The sequence below is a fragment of the Phyllobates terribilis genome, unplaced genomic scaffold (assembly GCF_046119375.1).
Source record: "Phyllobates terribilis strain yellow unplaced genomic scaffold, ASM4611937v1 Scaffold_1__5_contigs__length_1240528914, whole genome shotgun sequence".
In the NCBI taxonomy this organism is placed as follows: Eukaryota; Metazoa; Chordata; class Amphibia; order Anura; family Dendrobatidae; genus Phyllobates; species Phyllobates terribilis.
The window spans coordinates 1,237,481,070-1,237,497,145 of record NW_027362761.1 but is presented as its reverse complement, the minus strand read 5'-3'; the positions used below and the strand labels follow the sequence as shown (position 1 = coordinate 1,237,497,145).

The 16,076-nt window shown below is 36.3% G+C and overlaps 1 protein-coding gene across 5 annotated transcripts in view; it reads right to left on the bottom strand.

Moving 5' to 3' along the window:
• Window positions 1-16,076, bottom strand: part of LOC141164827 (putative N-acetyltransferase 8B) — a 213,201-nt gene that overhangs the window by 53,013 nt on the left and 144,112 nt on the right. The window lies entirely within an intron of this gene.

The window sequence follows — 16,076 nt, the reverse complement described above, 5'->3', positions numbered from 1 at the left end:
ACTTTGTGACACAGGATTCCTGGTATTATATATAACAGATTGTTACTTCGTGGCACAGGATCCCCGGTATTATATATAACACATTGTTACTTTGTGACACAGGATCCCCGGTATTATATATAACAGATTGTTACTTTGTGACACAGGATCCCTCGTATTATATATAACAGATTGTTACTTTGTGACACAGGATCCCCGGTATTATATATAACAGATTGTTACTTTGTGACACAGGATCCCTCATATTATATATAACAGATTGTTACTTTGTGGCACAGGATCCCCGGTATTATATATAACAGATTGTTACTTTGTGGCACAGGATCCCTGGTATTATATATAACAGATTGTTACTTTGTGGCACAGGATCCTTCGTATTACATATAACAGATTGTTACTTTGTGGCACAGGATCCCCGGTATTATATATAACAGATTGTTACTTTGTGGCACAGGATCCCTCGTATTATATATAACAGATTGTTACTTTGTGGCACAGGATCCCCGGTATTATATATAACAGATTGTTACTTTGTGGCACAGGATCCCCGGTATTATTTATAACAGATTGTTACTTTGTGGCACAGGATCCCTCGTATTATATGTAACAGATTGTTACTTTGTGACACAGGATCCCCGGTATTATATATAACAGATTGTTACTTTGTGGCACAGGATCCCTGGTATTATATATAACACATTGTTACTTTGTGGCACAGGATCCCTGGTATTATATATAATAGATTGTTACTTTGTGACACAGGATCCCTGGTATTATATAACACATTGTTACTTTGTGGCACAGGATCCCTGGTATTATATATAACAGATTGTTACTTTGTGGCACAGGATCCCTGGTATTATATAACACATTGTTACTTTGTGGCACAGGATCCCTGGTATTATATATAACAGATTGTTACTTTGTGGCACAGGATCCCTGGTATTATATATAACAGATTGTTACTTTGTGGCACAGGATCCCCGGTATTATATATAACAGATTGTTACTTTGTGGCACAGGATCCCTGGTATTATATATAACAGATTGTTACTTTGTGACACAGGATCCCTGGTATTATATATAACAGATTGTTACTTTGTGGCACAGGATCCCTCGCATTATATATAACAGATTGTTACTTTGTGGCACAGGATCCCTGGTATTATATATAACAGATTGTTACTTTGTGGCACAGGATCCCCGGTATTATATATAACACATTGTTACTTTGTGACACAGGATCCCCGGTATTATATATAACAGATTGTTACTTTGTGACACAGGATCCCTGGTATTATAAATAACAGATTGTTACTTTGTGGCACAGGATCCCCGGTATTATATATAACAGATTGTTACTTTGTGACACAGGATCCCTGGTATTATGTATAACAGATTGTTACTTTGTGGCACAGGATCCCCGGTATTATATATAACAGATTGTTACTTTGTGGCACAGGATCCCTCGCATTATATATAACAGATTGTTACTTTGTGGCACAGGATCCCTCGTATTATATATAACAGATTGTTACTTTGTGGCACAGGATCCCCGGTATTATATATAACAGATTGTTACTTTGTGGCACAGGATCCCCGGTATTATATATAACAGATTGTTACTTTGTGACACAGGATCCCTGGTATTATATATAACAGATTGTTACTTTGTGGCACAGGATCCCTCGTATTATATATAACAGATTGTTACTTTGTGACACAGGATCCCTGGTATTATATATAACAGATTGTTACTTTGTGGCACAGGATCCCTGGTATTATATATAACAGATTGTTACTTTGTGGCACAGGATCCCCGGTATTATATATAACAGATTGTTACTTTGTGACACAGGATCCCTGGTATTATATATAACAGATTGTTACTTTGTGACACAGGATCCCCGGTATTATATATATCAGATTGTTACTTTGTGGCACAGGATCCCTCGTATTATATATAACAGATTGTTACTTTGTGGCACAGGATCCCTCGTATTATATATAACAGATTGTTACTTTGTGACACAGGATCCCTCGTATTATATATAACAGATTGTTACTTTGTGACACAGGATTCCTGGTATTATATATAACAGATTGTTACTTTGTGGCACAGGATCCCCGGTATTATATATAACACATTGTTACTTTGTGACACAGGATCCCCGGTATTATATATATAAGATTGTTACTTTGTGACACAGGATCCCTCGTATTATATATAACAGATTGTTACTTTGTGACACAGGATCCCCGGTATTATATATAACAGATTGTTACTTTGTGACACAGGATCCCTCGTATTATATATAACAGATTGTTACTTTGTGGCACAGGATCCCTGGTATTATATATAACAGATTGTTACTTTGTGGCACAGGATCCCTCGTATTATATATAACAGATTGTTACTTTGTGGCACAGGATCCCCGGTATTATATATAACAGATTGTTACTTTGTGGCACAGGATCCCTCGTATTATATATAACAGATTGTTACTTTGTGACACAGGATCCCCGGTATTATATATATAACAGATTGTTACTTTGTGGCACAGGATCCCTGGTATTATATATAACAAATTGTTACTTTGTGACACAGGATCCCCGGTATTATATATAACAGATTGTTACTTTGTGGCACAGGATCCCTCGTATTATATATAACAGATTGTTACTTTGTGGCACAGGATCCCCGGTATTATATATAACAGATTGTTACTTTGTGGCACAGGATCCCCGGTATTATTTATAACAGATTGTTACTTTGTGGCACAGGATCCCTCGTATTATATGTAACAGATTGTTACTTTGTGACACAGGATCCCCGGTATTATATATAACAGATTGTTACTTTGTGGCACAGGATCCCTGGTATTATATATAACACATTGTTACTTTGTGGCACAGGATCCCTGGTATTATATATAACAGATTGTTACTTTGTGACACAGGATCCCTGGTATTATATAACACATTGTTACTTTGTGGCACAGGATCCCTGGTATTATATATAACAGATTGTTACTTTGTGGCACAGGATCCCTGGTATTATATAACACATTGTTACTTTGTGGCACAGGATCCCTGGTATTATATATAACAGATTGTTACTTTGTGGCACAGGATCCCCGGTATTATATATAACAGATTGTTACTTTGTGGCACAGGATCCCTCGTATTATATATAACAGATTGTTACTTTGTGACACAGGATCCCCGGTATTATATATAACAGATTGTTACTTTGTGGCACAGGATCCCTGGTATTATATAACACATTGTTACTTTGTGGCACAGGATACCTGGTATTATATATAACAGATTGTTACTTTGTGACACAGGATCCCTCGTATTATATAACACATTGTTACTTTGTGGCACAGAATCCCCGGTATTATATATAACAGATTGTTACTTTGTGACACAGGATCCCTGGTATTATATAACACATTGTTACTTTGTGGCACAGGATCCCTGGTATTATATATAACAGATTGTTACTTTGTGGCACAGGATCCCTGGTATTATATATAACAGATTGTTACTTTGTGGCACAGGATCCCCGGTATTATATATAACAGATTGTTACTTTGTGACACAGGATCCCCGGTATTATATATATCAGATTGTTACTTTGTGACACAGGATCCCTCGTATTATATATAACAGATTGTTACTTTGTGACACAGGATCCCCGGTATTATATATAACAGATTGTTACTTTGTGGCACAGGATCCCTGGTATTATATAACACATTGTTACTTTGTGGCACAGGATACCTGGTATTATATATAACAGATTGTTACTTTGTGACACAGGATCCCTGGTATTATATAACACATTGTTACTTTGTGGCACAGGATCCCCGGTATTATATATATCAGATTGTTACTTTGTGACACAGGATCCCCGGTATTATATATAACAGATTGTTACTTTGTGACACAGGATCCCTCGTATTATATATAACAGATTGTTACTTTGTGGCACAGGATCCCCGGTATTATATATAACAGATTGTTACTTTGTGGCACAGGATCCCTGGTATTATATATAACAGATTGTTACTTTGTGACACAGGATCCCTCGTATTATATATAACAGATTGTTACTTTGTGGCACAGGATCCCCGGTATTATATATAACAGATTGTTACTTTGTGGCACAGGATCCCTCGTATTATATATAACAGATTGTTACTTTGTGACACAGGATCCCCGGTATTATATATAACAGATTGTTACTTTGTGGCACAGGATCCCTGGTATTATATATAACAAATTGTTACTTTGTGGCACAGGATCCCTGGTATTATATATAACAGATTGTTACTTTGTGACACAGGATCCCTGGTATTATATATAACAGATTGTTACTTTGTGGCACAGGATCCCTCGTATTATATATAACAGATTGTTACTTTGTGACACAGGATCCCCGGTATTATATATAACAGATTGTTACTTTGTGGCACAGGATCCCTGGTATTATATAACACATTGTTACTTTGTGGCACAGGATACCTGGTATTATATATAACAGATTGTTACTTTGTGACACAGGATCCCTGGTATTATATAACACATTGTTACTTTGTGGCACAGAATCCCCGGTATTATATATAACAGATTGTTACTTTGTGACACAGGATCCCTGGTATTATATAACACATTGTTACTTTGTGGCACAGGATCCCTGGTATTATATATAACAGATTGTTACTTTGTGGCACAGGATCCCTGGTATTATATATAACAGATTGTTACTTTGTGGCACAGGATCCCCGGTATTATATATAACAGATTGTTACTTTGTGACACAGGATCCCCGGTATTATATATATCAGATTGTTACTTTGTGACACAGGATCCCTCGTATTATATATAACAGATTGTTACTTTGTGACACAGGATCCCCGGTATTATATATAACAGATTGTTACTTTGTGGCACAGGATCCCTGGTATTATATAACACATTGTTACTTTGTGGCACAGGATACCTGGTATTATATATAACAGATTGTTACTTTGTGACACAGGATCCCTGGTATTATATAACACATTGTTACTTTGTGGCACAGGATCCCCGGTATTATATATATCAGATTGTTACTTTGTGACACAGGATCCCCGGTATTATATATAACAGATTGTTACTTTGTGACACAGGATCCCTCGTATTATATATAACAGATTGTTACTTTGTGGCACAGGATCCCCGGTATTATATATAACAGATTGTTACTTTGTGGCACAGGATCCCTGGTATTATATATAACAGATTGTTACTTTGTGACACAGGATCCCTCGTATTATATATAACAGATTGTTACTTTGTGGCACAGGATCCCCGGTATTATATATAACAGATTGTTACTTTGTGGCACAGGATCCCTCGTATTATATATAACAGATTGTTACTTTGTGACACAGGATCCCCGGTATTATATATAACAGATTGTTACTTTGTGGCACAGGATCCCTGGTATTATATATAACAAATTGTTACTTTGTGACACAGGATCCCCGGTATTATATATAACAGATTGTTACTTTGTGGCACAGGATCCCCGGTATTATTTATAACAGATTGTTACTTTGTGGCACAGGATCCCTCGTATTATATGTAACAGATTGTTACTTTGTGACACAGGATCCCCGGTATTATATATAACAGATTGTTACTTTGTGGCACAGGATCCCTGGTATTATATATAACACATTGTTACTTTGTGGCACAGGATCCCTGGTATTATATATAACAGATTGTTACTTTGTGACACAGGATCCCTGGTATTATATAACACATTGTTACTTTGTGGCACAGGATCCCTGGTATTATATATAACAGATTGTTACTTTGTGGCACAGGATCCCTGGTATTATATAACACATTGTTACTTTGTGGCACAGGATCCCTGGTATTATATATAACAGATTGTTACTTTGTGGCACAGGATCCCCGGTATTATATATAACAGATTGTTACTTTGTGGCACAGGATCCCTGGTATTATATATAACAGATTGTAACTTTGTGACACAGGATACCTGGTATTATATATAACAGATTGTTACTTTGTGACACAGGATCCCTGGTATTATATAACACATTGTTACTTTGTGGCACAGGATCCCCGGTATTATATATAACAGATTGTTACTTTGTGACACAGGATCCCTGGTATTATATAACACATTGTTACTTTGTGGCACAGGATCCCTGGTATTATATATAACAGATTGTTACTTTGTGGCACAGGATCCCTGGTATTATATATAACAGATTGTTACTTTGTGGCACAGGATCCCCGGTATTATATATAACAGATTGTTACTTTGTGACACAGGATCCCCGGTATTATATATAACAGATTGTTACTTTGTGGCACAGGATCCCCGGTATTATATATAACAGATTGTTACTTTGTGACACAGGATCCCCGGTATTATATATATAAGATTGTTACTTTGTGACACAGGATCCCTCGTATTATATATAACAGATTGTTACTTTGTGACACAAGATCCCTGGTATTATATATAACAGATTGTTACTTTGTGACACAGGATCCCTGGTATTATATATAACAGATTGTTACTTTGTGGCACAGGATCCCCGGTATTATATATAACAGATTGTTACTTTGTGACACAGGATCCCTGGTATTATATATAACAGATTGTTACTTTGTGACACAGGATCCCCGGTATTATATATATCAGATTGTTACTTTGTGGCACAGGATCCCTCGCATTATATATAACAGATTGTTACTTTGTGGCACAGGATCCCTCGTATTATATATAACAGATTGTTACTTTGTGACACAGGATCCCTCGTATTATATATAACAGATTGTTACTTTGTGACACAGGATTCCTGGTATTATATATAACAGATTGTTACTTTGTGGCACAGGATCCCCGGTATTATATATAACACATTGTTACTTTGTGACACAGGATCCCCGGTATTATATATATAAGATTGTTACTTTGTGACACAGGATCCCTCGTATTATATATAACAGATTGTTACTTTGTGACACAGGATCACCGGTATTATATATAACAGATTGTTACTTTGTGACACAGGATCCCTCGTATTATATATAACAGATTGTTACTTTGTGGCACAGGATACCCGGTATTATATATAACAGATTGTTACTTTGTGGCACAGGATCCCTGGTATTATATATAACAGATTGTTACTTTGTGGCACAGGATCCCTCGTATTATATATAACAGATTGTTACTTTGTGGCACAGGATCCCCGGTATTATATATAACAGATTGTTACTTTGTGGCACAGGATCCCTCGTATTATATATAACAGATTGTTACTTTGTGGCACAGGATCCCTCGTATTATATATAACAGATTGTTACTTTGTGGCACAGGATCCCCGGTATTATATATAACAGATTGTTACTTTGTGGCACAGGATCCCTCGTATTATATATAACAGATTGTTACTTTGTGACACAGGATCCCCGGTATTATATATAACAGATTGTTACTTTGTGGCACAGGATCCCTGGTATTATATATAACAAATTGTTACTTTGTGACACAGGATCCCCGGTATTATATATAACAGATTGTTACTTTGTGGCACAGGATCCCTGGTATTATATATAACAGATTGTTACTTTGTGGCACAGGATCCCCGGTATTATATATAACAGATTGTTACTTTGTGACACAGGATCCCTGGTATTATATATAACAGATTGTTACTTTGTGGCACAGGATCCCCGGTATTATATATAACAGATTGTTACTTTGTGACACAGGATCCCTGGTATTATATATAACAGATTGTTACTTTGTGACACAGGATCCCCGGTATTATATATATCAGATTGTTACTTTGTGGCACAGGATCCCTCGTATTATATATAACAGATTGTTACTTTGTGGCACAGGATCCCTCGTATTATATATAACAGATTGTTACTTTGTGACACAGGATCCCTCATATTATATATAACAGATTGTTACTTTGTGACACAAGATTCCTGGTATTATATATAACAGATTGTTACTTTGTGGCACAGGATCCCCGGTATTATATATAACACATTGTTACTTTGTGACACAGGATCCCCGGTATTATATATATAAGATTGTTACTTTGTGGCACAGGATCCCCGGTATTATATATAACAGATTGTTACTTTGTGGCACAGGATCCCCAGTATTATATATAACAGATTGTTACTTTGTGACACAGGATCCCTCGTATTATATATAACAGATTGTTACTTTGTGGCACATGATCCCCGGTATTATATATAACAGATTGTTACTTTGTGACACAGGATCCCCGGTATTATATATAACACATTGTTACTTTGTGACACAGGATCCCCGGTATTATGTATAACAGATTGTTACTTTGTGACACAGGATCCCTGGTATTATATATAACAGATTGTTACTTTGTGGCACAGGATCCCCGGTATTATATATAACAGATTGTTACTTTGTGACACAGGATCCCTGGTATTATGTATAACAGATTGTTACTTTGTGGCACAGGATCCCCGGTATTATATATAACAGATTGTTACTTTGTGGCACAGGATCCCTCGCATTATATATAACAGATTGTTACTTTGTGGCACAGGATCCCTCGTATTATATATAACAGATTGTTACTTTGTGACACAGGATCCCTGGTATTATATATAACAGATTGTTACTTTGTGGCACAGGATCCCCGGTATTATATATAACAGATTGTTACTTTGTGGCACAGGATCCCCGGTATTATATATAACAGATTGTTACTTTGTGACACAGGATCCCTGGTATTATATATAACAGATTGTTACTTTGTGGCACAGGATCCCTCGTATTATATATAACAGATTGTTACTTTGTGACACAGGATCCCTGGTATTATATATAACAGATTGTTACTTTGTGGCACAGGATCCCTGGTATTATATATAACAGATTGTTACTTTGTGGCACAGGATCCCTGGTATTATATATAACAGATTGTTACTTTGTGACACAGGATCCCTGGTATTATATATAACACATTGTTACTTTGTGACACAGGATCCCCGGTATTATGTATAACAGATTGTTACTTTGTGACACAGGATCCCTGGTATTATATATAACAGATTGTTACTTTGTGGCACAGGATCCCCGGTATTATATATAACAGATTGTTACTTTGTGACACAGGATCCCTGGTATTATGTATAACAGATTGTTACTTTGTGGCACAGGATCCCCGGTATTATATATAACAGATTGTTACTTTGTGGCACAGGATCCCTCGCATTATATATAACAGATTGTTACTTTGTGGCACAGGATCCCTCGTATTATATATAACAGATTGTTACTTTGTGACACAGGATCCCTGGTATTATATATAACAGATTGTTACTTTGTGGCACAGGATCCCCGGTATTATATATAACAGATTGTTACTTTGTGGCACAGGATCCCCGGTATTATATATAACAGATTGTTACTTTGTGACACAGGATCCCTGGTATTATATATAACAGATTGTTACTTTGTGGCACAGGATCCCTCGTATTATATATAACAGATTGTTACTTTGTGACACAGGATCCCTGGTATTATATATAACAGATTGTTACTTTGTGGCACAGGATCCCCGGTATTATATATAACAGATTGTTACTTTGTGACACAGGATCCCTGGTATTATATATAACAGATTGTTACTTTGTGACACAGGATCCCTGGTATTATATATAACAGATTGTTACTTTGTGGCACAGGATCCCCGGTATTATATATAACAGATTGTTACTTTGTGACACAGGATCCCTGGTATTATATATAACAGATTGTTACTTTGTGACACAGGATCCCCGGTATTATATATATCAGATTGTTACTTTGTGGCACAGGATCCCTCGTATTATATATAACAGATTGTTACTTTGTGGCACAGGATTCCTGGTATTATATTTAACAGATTGTTACTTTGTGGCACAGGATCCCCGGTATTATATATAACACATTGTTACTTTGTGACACAGGATCCCCGGTATTATATATATAAGATTGTTACTTTGTGACACAGGATCCCTCGTATTATATATAACAGATTGTTACTTTGTGACACCGGATCCCTGGTATTATATATAACAGATTGTTACTTTGTTACACAGGATCCCTGGTATTATATATAACAGATTGTTACTTTGTGGCACAGGATCCCCGGTATTATATATAACAGATTGTTACTTTGTGACACAGGATCCCTGGTATTATATATAACAGATTGTTACTTTGTGACACAGGATCCCCGGTATTATATATATCAGATTGTTACTTTGTGGCACAGGATCCCTCGTATTATATATAACAGATTGTTACTTTGTGGCACAGGATCCCTCGTATTATATATAACAGATTGTTACTTTGTGACACAGGATCCCTCGTATTATATATAACAGATTGTTACTTTGTGACACAGGATTCCTGGTATTATATATAACAGATTGTTACTTCGTGGCACAGGATCCCCGGTATTATATATAACACATTGTTACTTTGTGACACAGGATCCCCGGTATTATATATAACAGATTGTTACTTTGTGACACAGGATCCCTCGTATTATATATAACAGATTGTTACTTTGTGACACAGGATCCCCGGTATTATATATAACAGATTGTTACTTTGTGACACAGGATCCCTCATATTATATATAACAGATTGTTACTTTGTGGCACAGGATCCCCGGTATTATATATAACAGATTGTTACTTTGTGGCACAGGATCCCTGGTATTATATATAACAGATTGTTACTTTGTGGCACAGGATCCTTCGTATTACATATAACAGATTGTTACTTTGTGGCACAGGATCCCCGGTATTATATATAACAGATTGTTACTTTGTGGCACAGGATCCCTCGTATTATATATAACAGATTGTTACTTTGTGGCACAGGATCCCCGGTATTATATATAACAGATTGTTACTTTGTGGCACAGGATCCCCGGTATTATTTATAACAGATTGTTACTTTGTGGCACAGGATCCCTCGTATTATATGTAACAGATTGTTACTTTGTGACACAGGATCCCCGGTATTATATATAACAGATTGTTACTTTGTGGCACAGGATCCCTGGTATTATATATAACACATTGTTACTTTGTGGCACAGGATCCCTGGTATTATATATAATAGATTGTTACTTTGTGACACAGGATCCCTGGTATTATATAACACATTGTTACTTTGTGGCACAGGATCCCTGGTATTATATATAACAGATTGTTACTTTGTGGCACAGGATCCCTGGTATTATATAACACATTGTTACTTTGTGGCACAGGATCCCTGGTATTATATATAACAGATTGTTACTTTGTGGCACAGGATCCCCGGTATTATATATAACAGATTGTTACTTTGTGGCACAGGATCCCTGGTATTATATATAACAGATTGTTACTTTGTGACACAGGATCCCTGGTATTATATATAACAGATTGTTACTTTGTGGCACAGGATCCCTCGCATTATATATAACAGATTGTTACTTTGTGGCACAGGATCCCTGGTATTATATATAACAGATTGTTACTTTGTGGCACAGGATCCCCGGTATTATATATAACAGATTGTTACTTTGTGGCACAGGATCCCCGGTATTATATATAACAGATTGTTACTTTGTGACACAGGATCCCTGGTATTATATATAACAGATTGTTACTTTGTGGCACAGGATCCCTCGTATTATATATAACAGATTGTTACTTTGTGACACAGGATCCCTGGTATTATATATAACAGATTGTTACTTTGTGGCACAGGATCCCTGGTATTATATATAACAGATTGTTACTTTGTGGCACAGGATCCCTGGTATTATATATAACAGATTGTTACTTTGTGACACAGGATCCCTGGTATTATATATAACACATTGTTACTTTGTGACACAGGATCCCCGGTATTATGTATAACAGATTGTTACTTTGTGACACAGGATCCCTGGTATTATATATAACAGATTGTTACTTTGTGGCACAGGATCCCCGGTATTATATATAACAGATTGTTACTTTGTGACACAGGATCCCTGGTATTATGTATAACAGATTGTTACTTTGTGGCACAGGATCCCCGGTATTATATATAACAGATTGTTACTTTGTGGCACAGGATCCCTCGCATTATATATAACAGATTGTTACTTTGTGGCACAGGATCCCTCGTATTATATATAACAGATTGTTACTTTGTGACACAGGATCCCTGGTATTATATATAACAGATTGTTACTTTGTGGCACAGGATCCCCGGTATTATATATAACAGATTGTTACTTTGTGGCACAGGATCCCCGGTATTATATATAACAGATTGTTACTTTGTGACACAGGATCCCTGGTATTATATATAACAGATTGTTACTTTGTGGCACAGGATCCCTCATATTATATATAACAGATTGTTACTTTGTGACACAGGATCCCTGGTATTATATATAACAGATTGTTACTTTGTGGCACAGGATCCCTGGTATTATATATAACAGATTGTTACTTTGTGGCACAGGATCCCTGGTATTATATATAACAGATTGTTACTTTGTGACACAGGATCCCTGGTATTATATATAACAGATTGTTACTTTGTGGCACAGGATCCCTGGTATTATATATAACAGATTGTTACTTTGTGGCACAGGATCCCTGGTATTATATATAACAGATTGTTACTTTGTGACACAGGATCCCTGGTATTATATATAACACATTGTTACTTTGTGACACAGGATCCCCGGTATTATGTATAACAGATTGTTACTTTGTGACACAGGATCCCTGGTATTATATATAACAGATTGTTACTTTGTGGCACAGGATCCCCGGTATTATATATAACAGATTGTTACTTTGTGACACAGGATCCCTGGTATTATGTATAACAGATTGTTACTTTGTGGCACAGGATCCCCGGTATTATATATAACAGATTGTTACTTTGTGGCACAGGATCCCTCGCATTATATATAACAGATTGTTACTTTGTGGCACAGGATCCCTCGTATTATATATAACAGATTGTTACTTTGTGACACAGGATCCCTGGTATTATATATAACAGATTGTTACTTTGTGGCACAGGATCCCCGGTATTATATATAACAGATTGTTACTTTGTGGCACAGGATCCCCGGTATTATATATAACAGATTGTTACTTTGTGACACAGGATCCCTGGTATTATATATAACAGATTGTTACTTTGTGGCACAGGATCCCTCGTATTATATATAACAGATTGTTACTTTGTGACACAGGATCCCTGGTATTATATATAACAGATTGTTACTTTGTGGCACAGGATCCCCGGTATTATATATAACAGATTGTTACTTTGTGACACAGGATCCCTGGTATTATATATAACAGATTGTTACTTTGTGGCACAGGATCCCCGGTATTATATATAACAGATTGTTACTTTGTGACACAGGATCCCTGGTATTATATATAACAGATTGTTACTTTGTGACACAGGATCCCCGGTATTATATATATCAGATTGTTACTTTGTGGCACAGGATCCCTCGTATTATATATAACAGATTGTTACTTTGTGACACAGGATCCCTCATATTATATATAACAGATTGTTACTTTGTGGCACAGGATTCCTGGTATTATATTTAACAGATTGTTACTTTGTGGCACAGGATCCCCGGTATTATATATAACACATTGTTACTTTGTGACACAGGATCCCCGCTATTATATATATAAGATTGTTACTTTGTGACACAGGATCCCTCGTATTATATATAACAGATTGTTACTTTGTGACACCGGATCCCTGGTATTATATATAACAGATTGTTACTTTGTTACACAGGATCCCTGGTATTATATATAACAGATTGTTACTTTGTGGCACAGGATCCCCGGTATTATATATAACAGATTGTTACTTTGTGACACAGGATCCCTGGTATTATATATAACAGATTGTTACTTTGTGACACAGGATCCCCGGTATTATATATATCAGATTGTTACTTTGTGGCACAGGATCCCTCGTATTATATATAACAGATTGTTACTTTGTGGCACAGGATCCCTCGTATTATATATAACAGATTGTTACTTTGTGACACAGGATCCCTCGTATTATATATAACAGATTGTTACTTTGTGACACAGGATTCCTGGTATTATATATAACAGATTGTTACTTCGTGGCACAGGATCCCCGGTATTATATATAACACATTGTTACTTTGTGACACAGGATCCCCGGTATTATATATAACAGATTGTTACTTTGTGACACAGGATCCCTCGTATTATATATAACAGATTGTTACTTTGTGACACAGGATCCCCGGTATTATATATAACAGATTGTTACTTTGTGACACAGGATCCCTCATATTATATATAACAGATTGTTACTTTGTGGCACAGGATCCCCGGTATTATATATAACAGATTGTTACTTTGTGGCACAGGATCCCTGGTATTATATATAACAGATTGTTACTTTGTGGCACAGGATCCTTCGTATTACATATAACAGATTGTTACTTTGTGGCACAGGATCCCCGGTATTATATATAACAGATTGTTACTTTGTGGCACAGGATCCCTCGTATTATATATAACAGATTGTTACTTTGTGGCACAGGATCCCCGGTATTATATATAACAGATTGTTACTTTGTGGCACAGGATCCCCGGTATTATTTATAACAGATTGTTACTTTGTGGCACAGGATCCCTCGTATTATATGTAACAGATTGTTACTTTGTGACACAGGATCCCCGGTATTATATATAACAGATTGTTACTTTGTGGCACAGGATCCCTGGTATTATATATAACACATTGTTACTTTGTGGCACAGGATCCCTGGTATTATATATAATAGATTGTTACTTTGTGACACAGGATCCCTGGTATTATATAACACATTGTTACTTTGTGGCACAGGATCCCTGGTATTATATATAACAGATTGTTACTTTGTGGCACAGGATCCCTGGTATTATATAACACATTGTTACTTTGTGGCACAGGATCCCTGGTATTATATATAACAGATTGTTACTTTGTGGCACAGGATCCCCGGTATTATATATAACAGATTGTTACTTTGTGGCACAGGATCCCTGGTATTATATATAACAGATTGTTACTTTGTGACACAGGATCCCTGGTATTATATATAACAGATTGTTACTTTGTGGCACAGGATCCCTCGTATTATATATAACAGATTGTTACTTTGTGACACAGGATCCCCGGTATTATATATAACAGATTGTTACTTTGTGGCACAGGATCCCCAGTATTATATATAACAGATTGTTACTTTGTGACACAGGATCCCTCGTATTATATATAACAGATTGTTACTTTGTGGCACATGATCCCCGGTATTATATATAACAGATTGTTACTTTGTGACACAGGATCCCCGGTATTATATATAACACATTGTTACTTTGTGACACAGGATCCCCGGTATTATATATAACAGATTGTTACTTTGTGGCACAGGATCCCCGGTATTATATATAACAGATTGTTACTTTGTGACACAGGATCCCTGGTATTATATATAACAGATTGTTACTTTGTGGCACAGGATCCCCGGTATTATATATAACAGATTGTTACTTTGTGACACAGGATCCCTGGTATTATGTATAACAGATTGTTACTTTGTGGCACAGGATCCCCGGTATTATATATAACAGATTGTTACTTTGTGGCACAGGATCCCTCGCATTATATATAACAGATTGTTACTTTGTGGCACAGGATCCCTCGTATTATATATAACAGATAGTTACTTTGTGACACAGGATCCCTGGTATTATATATAACAGATTGTTACTTTGTGGCACAGGATCCCCGGTATTATATATAACAGATTGTTACTTTGTGGCACAGGATCCCCGGTATTATATATAACAGATTGTTACTTTGTGACACAGGATCCCTCGTATTATATATAACAGATTGTTACTTTGTGGCACAG